At 36.2% G+C, this 12,658-nt stretch overlaps 1 pseudogene; it reads left to right on the top strand.

Moving 5' to 3' along the window:
* The first annotated feature begins 6,663 nt into the window (after positions 1–6,663).
* Positions 6,664–9,634, top strand: LOC149261122 (signal peptide peptidase-like 1 pseudogene; annotated as a pseudogene).
* Positions 9,635–12,658: the final 3,024 nt, after the last annotated feature.

Genomic DNA, 12,658 nt, shown 5'->3' with positions numbered 1-12,658 from the left:
ATATCTTACTTCAGAACTTCCATGAACTTTCCATTGAAATTCACACTTCTTTCCATAGAAAACACTCAACAAACTTCTTATCTTTTTGGTGGAGGATTTACCCCAATATATAATTGTTCATAACTATGAAGGGTCACATCTATTCAACAGACCAACTTGACCATTTGGAGGATCGACTTGGTCTTATGAAGGTATTTTTGATTCCTTTTAAAAAATTCTAAAAATGTCCAAATGGACTTTCACTCAAATTTAATTCTTTGACTTCAACAAAACCTAGAAGCATGAAGGTCACGCTTAACTAAAAAAGTAATAATAATATAAATCTTTTTCTTTTTTTTGCTTTCTTACTAGTACAAAGATAAATATGAAGGTTGAACCTAGTTATTTTTCCAACAAAGATGATGGGATACTTGGCCTTGTAATACCAAAGTCACATTTTTTGAGTTTTCAGTCTTGGTTCCATGTCACATTTCTTATGCTAATAACAAAGATATAATTTTCCTGCATGAGGGTTTGAAATATGCCATGTTACACCTCTTCTTCATATCATTTATGCCCATAACACATCTTAAGTACACCAATAACTAAATTGATACTGAGGATGATGGGATACTTTAATACCAAAAAGTCACATTGTTTGAGGTTTCAGTTTCGCTGCAGAGTCTTTTTTCATCATTAATGATTTCAGATTAAGGGAAATAAATGGTGAAACATTGATGCATATTGAACAACAAATCCCTGGTAATGTTTATTCTCTTGCTATCCATTGGTCACACAGTTAAATTCCTTGGAATTAACATACTTTGAAGTATTTAAAGGCTATAATAATTAACATCGAAGGTTGCTTGGCATACTTTACAATTATGGTTGGAATTCTGGTATTCTCTCTTTTCATTTCGAAACAATATCTATGCATTGGTTGGCACTTGTTGCTATATCTTTGACTGGTATAAGTATGAGTTTTCTCTCCCAACAGATCTGTAGTTTATGGAGGATGGATATATGAGACCATCCTCTCCTTGTTTGGTGAACTAAACATACATATGATTACTTTTCTGTGGACATACTTTCCACTATTATGGCTACATGATGAGAAATTATAACCAAATCTTTGAACATAATTCTGCATGTTTATGATTTTGTGGTTTCTGAGCACTATTGTCACATAAGTTTCATCTTAAATCGTTAAATTGGCTAGGTCTGATAGCAAGTTGAGAGTTGAAATTTATAATACTATTTGATACCTAATGCTTGGTATTGTTGTTTGAGGAAGTTGCCAAATGATCTATAATTCCAATGGCATTTTGAGTATCTGAACTAAGCATTGTTTTGACAACATAAAATATAAGTTATCTGAGATGTTTCAGCCTGAGTTGATGTATTGTTCTATTATCCTTCGTAGGGTAACATTGCACAATATGATCTCACTTGTTATAATATTGATCACTATTTTCTCTACTATGAGGTTAATCTCTACATCTGATAATAACAATAAAATTGTTTGAATATTCGAAACAATTTATCCTAATGCAATGTGGCAAATGCTTTTGAAATTGTTCAATATTTGCTTATGTTAGATCAGTGTTTCTGGGTTACAATATGCTTTAAACCTATAGGGGTGCATTGCTGGTGTCTTCACATATTTTCTCTCAAAGTAATGATCTGATCATTATTTACTTAATATTCACTACGGAATGAAATAAAACTGTGAAACTCTTTTCTTTGATAACCATAGTATATGTTGTGTTTCTTGGGAAAATTATTGAGATGAAATTGAACTCTTAGCAGTTCATTGATGATAACTTTTCAAACTTATGATATGGTCAACGTTTGAATGTGATGTTTTGTTTCGAATGATCATTATATCGTGCTTCACATTGATTTTGAAATGTATGAGAGTTTGAACAAGATTTGTTTTAAATATTCCAAGCAAATTATTTGAATAAGCATTATTGTCTAAACTGAATATCTTAACGCTTGTGCATAATTGAAAATTTCATTTCCTATTTACACCTGCGAGTGGGTAGTATCAAGTTTCCTTAGTCAAACCAGGAAGTCATACAACTTTGACCCCCAGGAACACCATCAGTTTAGGAAAAAAAATTTCTTAGCTTTAGTATTAGGAGGCAAGGCCAAAATGGTTACAGTGGGTGGCTTGCATAAGAGTTGCCTCTTAGATTTCCCAATAAAGTTAGGAATTATCCTCTTTGGTGATAGTTTGAGTTGCAGAGAGAGTGCAAGAGTTACATGGGATGATCACACATATTTTCTATGTTGAGTTTATTATTTATGTGGGATGATCATTATAAATGTAATATTTTATTTTTATTTATTTTTTGTCTCTCCAATATCTCTAAGATTAATAGTCTGATTGTGTGCTAATATTGTGTTAAAAAGAGATGTTTGAATTAATAAAAAACATCCACTGGTCAGCTCTACGATAGAGAGTCTGAACCAGGAGATTCTAGCTCTACAAAACGCTCTACATACTGAATTTACATCACACATTATATAGCAATCATGGTTTTAGGGAAGTTAGAACCGTACCCTACGAAATAGAAACTAATTCCTATCCTGAGCTACCGTGAACCAATTCACTATTCTAAGATATTCTCCATTATCTCGAACACTCCCCCTTCATGGAGAAGGGGTTCGAAACTATGCCTAACATCTCCCTAAACATTTCAAACTTAATTTTGCCAAGAGGCTTAGTGAAAGTGTCTGCAACATTATCACATGTATTACAATATACAAGATGGATTTCTTTTAATTGCACTTTCTCCTTGACAAAGTGGAATTGTGTATCAATGTGTTTAGTGTTCTCCTGAAACACCGAATTGTTAGCAAGTTTTATTGAACTCTGATTTTCACATCTGTTGTTGCATCTTTCTGTTTTTCCCCGACCTCCTGGAGAAGTCTCTACAACCAAATTTCTTCACATGTCACTGCGCATATGGCTTGATACTCTACTTCCGCTGAATACAAGGAAATTGTATTCTGCTTCTTATTGCTCCATGTAATTACCCCGGATCCAATGTTGAATGCATAGCCTATTATTGATCTGCGGTCATCTACATTTCCAACCCAGTCGGAATCTGTAAATCCTGTCAATCTAACATCAGAGGAATCAGTATAAATAATACCATAGTCAATAGTACGTTGTAGATACCTTAATACACATTTTTCTGCATTCCAATGACTCTCAAGTGGCTTGGACATGTATTGACTTAGCACACTGACTGCATAAGCCAAATCTGGTCTACCAGTGGTTAGGTAGATTAAGTTCCCAACTAGTTGTTTGTAAAGTGTCGCATCTGCCTCTTTAGAGCCATCCTCACTCTAAAGTTTAATGTTCTGTTGTAGTGGTATTGATGCAGCCTTACACTGATCCATCCTGAATCCTTCCAGTAGACCTTTGACATACTTACCCTGGGATAGAAAATTTTGTCCTGAATCTCTCCAGATCTCAAGACCAAAATTGTATCTTAATTCACCAAGGTCTTTCATTTCGAACACCCATGACATTTGTTGCTTGATTTCTTTGATTAGATCAATAACATCACCTGTAATAATTAAATCATCTACATACAAAGAAATCAACACTATGCGCCCTTGTTCATCTTTCATGGTATACATATTAGGGTTGTTTTTACTTCTGTTGTAGCCAAGTTGCAGAAAAAATGAATCAATCTTTTCATACTAGGACCTGGGTGCTTGCTTTAGTCCATAAAGAGCTTTCTTTAATCTACAAACTAAATGTTCTTTCCCTTTCTGGACAAACCCCTCAGGTTGCTCTAAATAAACCTCCTCTTTCAATTCTCCATTTAATAATGCAGACTTTAGATCTAATTGGTGAATAATCCAATGTTTCTTAGTAGCTAAAGAAATCAACATTCTGATGGTATTTAGTTTAGCTACAGGGGCAAAGGTTTCTTCATAGTCAATGCCTTCTTTTTGTGAATACCTCTTTGCTACCAATCTATCTTTTAATTTATCTATGGTTCCATCTACATTAATCTTTGTTCTATACAACCATTTACAACCTATGGTTTGTTTCCCTTTAGGAAGTTCAACTAGCTCCCAAGTGTTGTTCCTGATTATAGATTCATATTCTTGTTCCATAGCTGTTTTCCATTTCACTACATTCATTTGCTTCCTTATAACTAGAAGGTTCAACAACATTCATCATGCTAGTTATAAAAGCATTTTCCCTGTATCTAGCAGGCAATTCAGTCTGCCTACCTAATCTTCCGAGCGTTGGTGTAGCTTCTAACCTATTCTGAGTTTCCTTTGCTGGAATCAAGTTGACTGTTGCGTTTGAATTCTCTTCTTTTGCTTTTGTCTGTTGATCCAGGTTGATTCTTGTTTCTTCACTTTCTTCCACCATGAACGGAATATCCCATTCCTCATTGTGCTTATGATATTCTTCATGATCGTGCTCATGGAATATGACATCTCTACTAACAAAAATCTTGTGAGTAGAGGGATTAAATAATATATAAGCTTTATATTGTGAATAATACCCTATAAAGGTATATCTAATGGCCTTTGAATCTAGTTTTCTTCTGTCTTCCTTTGAAATATGGGAAAATGATTTGGGCCCAAACACACTTAAATGTTCTACTGCAGGTTAAAATCCATATAATACATCATAAGGAGTTTTAAACTCAAGACTCTTTGTAGGACTCCTATTTTTCAAATAAACTGTAGTATTCAATGTTTCAGCCCAAAAACTATTCGAAAGATCCTTGCCTTTCAACATGCCCCTAGCACATTCCACCAATGTTCTGTTCTTTCTTTTTGTTACTCCATTTTGTTGAGTAGTATGGGGTACTGTGAATTGTTGTAATATCCCATGGTCTTTACAATACTTGATAAGCTCATCCTTCCTGTATTCTCCCCCTTGATCGGAGCAGAGAATTTTTATATGCCTCTTTTTTTTCTTTTCAATCATGTTTCTGAACTGCTTAAAGTACTCAAATGTGTGACTTTTCTTACTCAAAAAATATACCCAAGAAAACTTTGTGCAGTCACCAATAAATAGTAAAAAATATAGTGCACCTCCTAATGAATTTGTTTACATGGGCCCATAAAGATTTGTGTGCACTAATTCAAGTATGTCTGTTTGTTTCTTCTCTACTCGAATAGAGAATTCCTCTCTATGCATCTTTCCTAATGTACAAGCATCACAATCATTATGCACTTGTTTTAACATAGGAAGGTCTCTTACCATTTCCTTTTTTTGAAGTGACAACAAATCATTGTAGTTGATATGACCAAATCTCTGATGCCAAAGCTCTTCTGTAGTCAAAATCACTGCTGTCAATGCTTGAAGAAGTGCTGGTCTTACATCCAATTTGAACATACCTCCTGTTCGAATTCCTGTAGCAATAGTCTTAATACCATCTAACAGATCTTTAATATAACAATTAGATTTAAAAAATTCAACTTTGAGATCTTGATCTATAATCATGGATACAGAAATCAAGTTCTTTGTTACACTGGCACATACATGACATTATGAATTTGTCTTACAGTACCATTAGGTAAAATGACAGAAATTTTTCCACACCCTTTGATCTGATGACTTCTATGATCACCTAGGTAGATTTGCGCTCCGTCGTTGATTTCTTTAAAATCTTCGAACCATTGCTTATTCCCCATCATATGTGTTGATGCTCCCGAATCTACATACCAGATGTCTCCATCAACATTCTCATCAAAGTTTGCCATGAAGAATTTGAAGTTCTGCTCATGATTATCATTTGCAAGATGACCTGGATGTCGTTTCTACTTCTATTGTTGTTCATGATATTTCTTCTTCCTTCACTCCTTAATGATATGACCAAGTTTTCCGCAATAAAAAAATTTAATTTAAGAGTTGGTTTTATTCGAATGCATACCTTGAGTTTTATTTGTTCTTTTGTATGAGTTTCCTCCTTTTGGCTATTGTGGATTTCCTTTTCCTTTGAAGAAGTCCTTTTTTTCCATCAACGCAAGATCTGCACTTTGGGGCTTTAGAGTCAATCTTCTTTCTTCTTCTTGCATTAATATTCCTGCCATTTCTTCAAACTTTGGGATCTTCCCCCTCACATTTATCCCAGTAATAAACATTTGGTAGTCATCTGTCACACCATTCATGGTAATGGTTACTAGATCTGTATCTGCAACTGTTTCACCAATGTCTATCAATTTCTGCTTCAGATCTTTGATCCTCGCTATGAAGGAAGCAACTGTTTCATTTTCCTCCATCTTCACGGATAAGATCTTGCTCTTCAGGAACAAAAAATGATTTGTATTCCTGATCTCATACAAATCCTTCAAAATTCCCCAGATTTCGCTTGCTGATTTACATTCTCTTATATGTGGTATGATGCAGTCTTTCAATGACATCTTTAGCAGCATCCTTGCTTTACCTTCTTGCTTCTCCCAGTCGAGGATCGATGCAGATCCAGCTGCTGGCTTCTGCTCATCCCCATTTTCATTCGTCCAAGCACTCTGTACTTCTAGCTGAGTCTGCATCTTGAATTTCCAATTCGCATAATTGGAGCCATCAAGCTTGTTATGCTCATTCAAGTATGTTTCAATCATTTGATTATTCATCTTGGCGATTAAAAAAAATTGATAGGTAAAAAAAATATATGTTAGATCTACCCCAGATCTATGTCAAAGATAGAAATTGTTGATCTCCACAAGTCTGATTTCTGGTATTTTCAACAGCCTCTAGCACTGGCTGATCCCTTGCAGTCTGCGCGCCCTCTCCATGTGGCCTCTGGGCAAGTCTCCACCACACTGCGCGCTCTCCATGACAGTCCTGTGAGGAACCACGTATAGGGTCATCGCAACCTTCTCTCAGCAGCCACCGCCAAGATGCAACCCCCTTTTTTTGTTTGCACAGTCAGTGCGATTAGCCAACACGGATTCGTGACGATCGCCCAAAATAAAATGCAGGGAGTTTCATAGTGGGATCGACGCGATTTTTCCCCCAAACCACATGACGATTTCACCTCAGGCACGCCGGCCAAATCCTTCACTCAGCGAACAACTTTCTCAACCCTGTTGCTCTGATACCATGTTAAAAAGCGATGTTTGAATTAATAAAAAAAATCCACTGGTCAGCTCTGTGATAGAGAGTCTGGCTCTGCAAAACGCTCTACATACTCAATGTACATCACACATTATATAGCAATCATGGTTTTAGGGAAGTTAGAACTGTACCTTACGAAATAGAAACTAATTCTTATCCTGAGGTACCGTGAACCAATTCACTATTCTAAGATATTCTCCATAATCTCTAACATATTGCGTGTCGGCATCTCAAAATTGTTCCTCTGCATCAGATGGAGGCAGGAGTATGTGGGAGAATGCTTGGGATATTGTTGCAGATCGTATTCATGGGAAGGGGTTCTCTAATACCTCATACATACCTATTCACACCCCTTTCTCAAGCACAACAACAATATCTAGAAAAATTATTGAAGTCATGAATATTACAACTCCTTTTGCATCAGTTAATGCCACTAATGCAAGGAATCATGTTTTAGGAATGAGTTCAACAGACTTGGAAATGTGAAGGAGCCATTTATTTCCGACTAGATGGGTGGGAGAAAGAATACCCCAAGGAAATTATGAGTCCACTTCATCCACTCACATTGTCACCATGAGTGTGGAGTACTCCAGTGAATGAAGGGGTGCAATGGTCCACCATTCAGAGGAGTCTGCATCTTGAACCCCATCAAATGACTACAACAAGGCATCTCTATCAATTTGTACAACTTGGACACTACCCTACACTAGGAAGTGCTGCTCCTTGGATGCTTCACTTACCTTTCCTTGGGCCATGGGTGGCTCCTCCTCAAGGACCACCAACAAAGTCTAGCTTACAAATTTCTAGTTTTGCAGTTCCAGAAGGAACTCAGGATGCACTTTTTTATCACTTTTCTGTACCATATACGCTAATGACACTTGTCGTTCCTCATTTCCCAAGTATGGTGGGGGCTACTATAGTTCAAACTGGTACCAATATTGGTACAAATGTTCCAAAAACAAGTTTGGTAGTTGGTAGGCAGTCCAACAAGGAGAAAAAACATAGAAAGAGGAAAAAGAAAAGTGTTTCAGAAGAAATTGTTTGAACTGGTTGCTTGCAAGTGACATGCATTGTTCCCAAACACCCTACTGAACCCACACCAATATCTAAGCTTGGGTCGTTAATGATTGTCTCAACTACTTCAAATTCTCTCATTGCACAAGGTACTGGCATCCCGGGTACACCTTCTATTTCTCATTTCCAAGTAATAAGTAGAGGAGAAACTGGAAAAAAAATTATATTTTCAGAGGAAACAAGAACTCGTATAGAATAGGCGAAATTGAATGCTGAAGATGTTGCTTCTATTGCAGCTATTGTGGTTAGGCACAGCTGGGGCATTTGGAGTCACTTAGCATCTCAAAATAATTCTCAATTAGTTTTGAACTTTGAAGCTAAGCTTGCTTCTGCAGTTGTGGCAACAACTGTTGCTACATCGGTTGCTAAGGCTGCAGCAGTAGCAACCAAGATTGCATCTGATGCTTACAACTTACAAGCAAAGCACATGGCAATGGAGGCTCTGAGTTTTTATGGTAAACATGATGTTATTTTCTCTAGTGAAGTTGGATTTCTTGAAGGCAGTCAGGGCCATTCCCATTCAATCATTGCAACTTCCAGGGAAGATGCCAAAAAGAGGGTTGAAGTTGCTTCTGCTTCTACAAAGAGGGCAGAGAATTTGGATGCAGTTGTGAGGGCAGTTGAACTATCTGCACAAGTTGTATCTCAAGCAGGAGTTGTTGTGGCCATGGGTGATCCTGTTCCATTTTTCAGAATCTTCAATGACTTTGTATAGTTCTCAGGCACTCATGATTTGTATCGCGAGCTCGTGCTGTCTTCTTTTGATGTTATATCTATTTTCTTCAATGTCACATCTTGTGACAACTTTTATTGTGGTAGCTTCGGCATCTTCCCTTGCATTCTGCCTATCCCCTTATGTTTCTTACATAAATTCTAAGCTTGGGTCAGTTTATCCAATGGTTACTCGATGCTGCTACCGAACGTTCACTAGGATGCAGGGAATTTTGGTGTTTGTGAGCTCAGCTTTGGTGATTGTCTGGCTTCTATCCGGACACTGGATATTAAACAACCTTATGCGCATTTCTATATGTATCACTTTTGCTATCCATGTTTGGTCGCCAAATATCAAAATTTTCTCGCTGCTTCTCGTATGTTTATTTGTGTACGACATTTTCTGGGTGCTCTTTTCAGAGCGATGTTTTGGATCCAATGTTATGGTTTCAGTTTCCACACATTGTTTCAGTTACCACACAGTAGGCGTCAAATCCAGTTCACACAGTTGCAAACATGCTTAATATTCTGGGTTTGCAATCAATAACCAAGAAGTTGGAGCTTCCTGTTAAACTCGTCTTCCCAAGAAATTTTCTAGGTGGTATGGTGTCTGGAAATACTGCAATAGGATTCATGATGTTGCGCCTCGGTGACATGGTTGTATTTTATTTTTCTCAATCTGCTGGACTGGAATGTTTCATACGTCAGTGCCTAAGATATTTTTTTATGGTCAGAGTTCGGTATGATTGGTGTCTGTTCTGATTGTTCTAGTGTTTAAGTATAATTGGGCTTTTTTTAGCTGCTACAACTGTGACAAGACTAATTTTATTTTCACCACCTATGTCATGAATTTTTCTTTATAAGATGTTGGAATTTTGTTTGGGATATGTCTAATCACTCGTTTTTTATATTATTCACATAGTTTTAAAACTAGAACGGGAACCGACCCTGTCTAGTCCACCTATCAAACGTGTTATTAGACTAGAATCGGAAAAACTAGACTCCAACAATTACTTTTAAGATTTAAAATGATGATTCCAAATCATTAGAGACCTGATATGTAAATTTTACTCATCTATATGTCATGTAAGCATGAATATATTAAAATGGAAGTAAGCATGAATATATTAAAATGGAAATATATATGAGTAACAAAATACACTATCAATGAGGCTTTAAATGACTTTTGGAGTGTAGGAGTTATTAAGTCAAGAAATCTATTATAAGTCTACATATCAGTGATCAACATAGTCACTCTTCATCAAACTCATCACGACTACTAGACATGTGATCATCATGGCGAGTTTCAAAAACATCGTTTGGCTCAAACTTGTCAAGGAAACAACCCCTAGTTTACCAAAAAAAAGCCACTGACAATCCGCTAAAACCACCATTTGTGGGTCCGCAGTTGCACATGTGGGTTTGTTTCATGAATTAACTGGGTTATGATGGGATCAAGTGGATCATACCAGTTTATGTTGGTTTGGTGTCAAACCGGGTCTCCCTTGCCCCAAACCGGGGTCATTGGTTGGGTTGACCTCTTAGCCTAATGAACCAGCCAGTTTGATTGGGTACTGGTTCAACTCAACCGGGTTTTAAAACCATGATTAATCCAATGTTTTGGTTTATCAATCTGACCTGGTTTCAAAACCATGATTATTCCAATGATTTGGTTTATTTATAATTGGGCGTTTTTTCAGATCTTTCAACAAGATTGATGTTTTTTCCTGATCTTGTTTGATTAATTTTTATCTTTCCCTTCAAGTTCTGGAAGTATGTTTATTTTTCCAATGAATTTACTTATTATTCCTGCTTATCGCAAGTTGTGCATCACAGTTATGACCAAAATTCAATTGATTTCATTTAATGACCTATTACATTCACCTCAAGGATTTTGTCATATGTTAAGAGGAGGAGGTTTCTTCCCCATGGTTCACGAGCCTCCCAGGATGTTTTTGATGCATAATTGTGCACTCTTAGCTTATAAAGGTTTCTTTCCTATGGTTCACGTGCCTCCCAGGATGTTTTTGTTGCATAATTGTGCACTCTTAGCTTATAAATGTCTCTCTTTGCATATCTTCCCTTTGGGCAAGCCGTACTATTTGTGAAACAATCATCATCATTCAGAAGTTGGACCATCTATTAAAGAAAACTACACAGGTACAGTAGCAAGTATTTATATTAAGAGTCACCCATTTGGATCGTTTACATAGTTGCCAGCTAGTACTTGGTGCAAATTATTGGGCAGAAATACTTCCTTGGAATTATCCATATAGATATATGGAGGAGTGTGGAACTGGAATTCAAAACTACACAGGTACAGTAGCAAGTATTTATATTAAGAGTCACCCATTTGGATCATTTACATAGTTGCCAGCTAGTACTTGGTGCAAATTATTGGGCAGAAATACTTCCTTGGAATTATCCATATAGATATATGGAGGAGTGTGGAACTGGAATTCAATCTCACTAAGAAAGAATAGAATTTCTATTTAAATTTTGTATTAATTCTTCTATCAAAGAATATTTGATACTCTTGGTTTTGAATTTGGACCTTTATAGCCAAAATTTGGCATAGAAGTTGAGGTACATGCGATTGGTGATTTTATGTAATTGGGCAACACAATAAAGTATCCATAAACAATAGCTAAATTTAGAACTCCAACGTAGGTTATTAAAAGTGATCTTGAAATTATTTTGTAGTGGTAGAGACAAGTCAAGAAGTGGGTTGGTCAATTGTTTACAGATTCACTATCATATTTAAGGGGGTATTGATCATACTCTATTAGGCACAATCTTCCCATATCATTGTGTTATATTAAGCTTCTTCTTTTCCTTGATTATTATAATGTTTTTATCATCAAACAACTACCGAAACATGATTATGTTGTAATTGTAGAAAAACAACACTTACGATGAGAAGAGGAGCTTATTTGAGGTTTGAATTTTTCTTGTTATAGTTCTTTTGCAGTCAATTTTCTCTGCTTTTTCTTTGTCCAATATTCCATACCGAGAATAGAAGAGTTAGATTGAAAAATCCTCAGAGTTGATTCTCCTGCTTGTTATTAATATGCCAGTTTGCATGGCCTAGTCCGAGGGGAGAATGTGGAACTTGGTCGTGATTCTGATACAAGTGGATAGGTAAATTTATTACAAAAGATTTCTATTTTTTGTATTTGTCTTCACCTGTTTCTACAATATTGAATATTTGCACTCAATTTTCTCACAAAAGAATTTATAAAAGTAGGGGATCAAAGCATGATTACCTTATTTCACTAGGAGTATAATTGGATTACCACCAAGTGAAACATGTGTTCGTTTCTCATGCAGGTGAAATATGTCGTAGAGTTTGCTAAAGCACTTGCAAAAATGCCAAAATTGTATAGAGTGGAACTGCTAACATGTCTATTATGTTATCCTAAAGTGGATTATAACAATGGAAAGCCAACTCAAATGTTGACTTTAGATCAAGATGAAGACATTCTAGAGAGTGGAGGGGCATGCATAGTTTGAATCCAATGTGGATGCAAAGAAAAGCATATTCAAAAATAATTATTATGTCCATACATTCCAAACTCACCATCTCAACTTTTGCATCGATTTTGACATTATTTTAGGCTTATTGTTGTAAATGTGCATTCTTCTTTATGATTATGTGGCTACCCAATTGAGTAGGATTTTCCCCAAATTAGAGAACCCAGGAAGCAGCCACATGATAACAAAAACACTAATGAGAATGAACTTGAGTCATACAAAAACTTCTAGGTAATTCTAAAACTTGGACTT

This window comes from Pinus tabuliformis, chromosome 6, assembly GCF_031772625.1.
Source record: "Pinus tabuliformis cultivar Carrire ecotype Pingquan chromosome 6, CPIR1, whole genome shotgun sequence".
In the NCBI taxonomy this organism is placed as follows: Eukaryota; Viridiplantae; Streptophyta; class Pinopsida; order Pinales; family Pinaceae; genus Pinus; species Pinus tabuliformis.
Note: the sequence above shows the minus strand (reverse complement) of the source record. Positions and strands in the feature narration are given on the sequence as shown.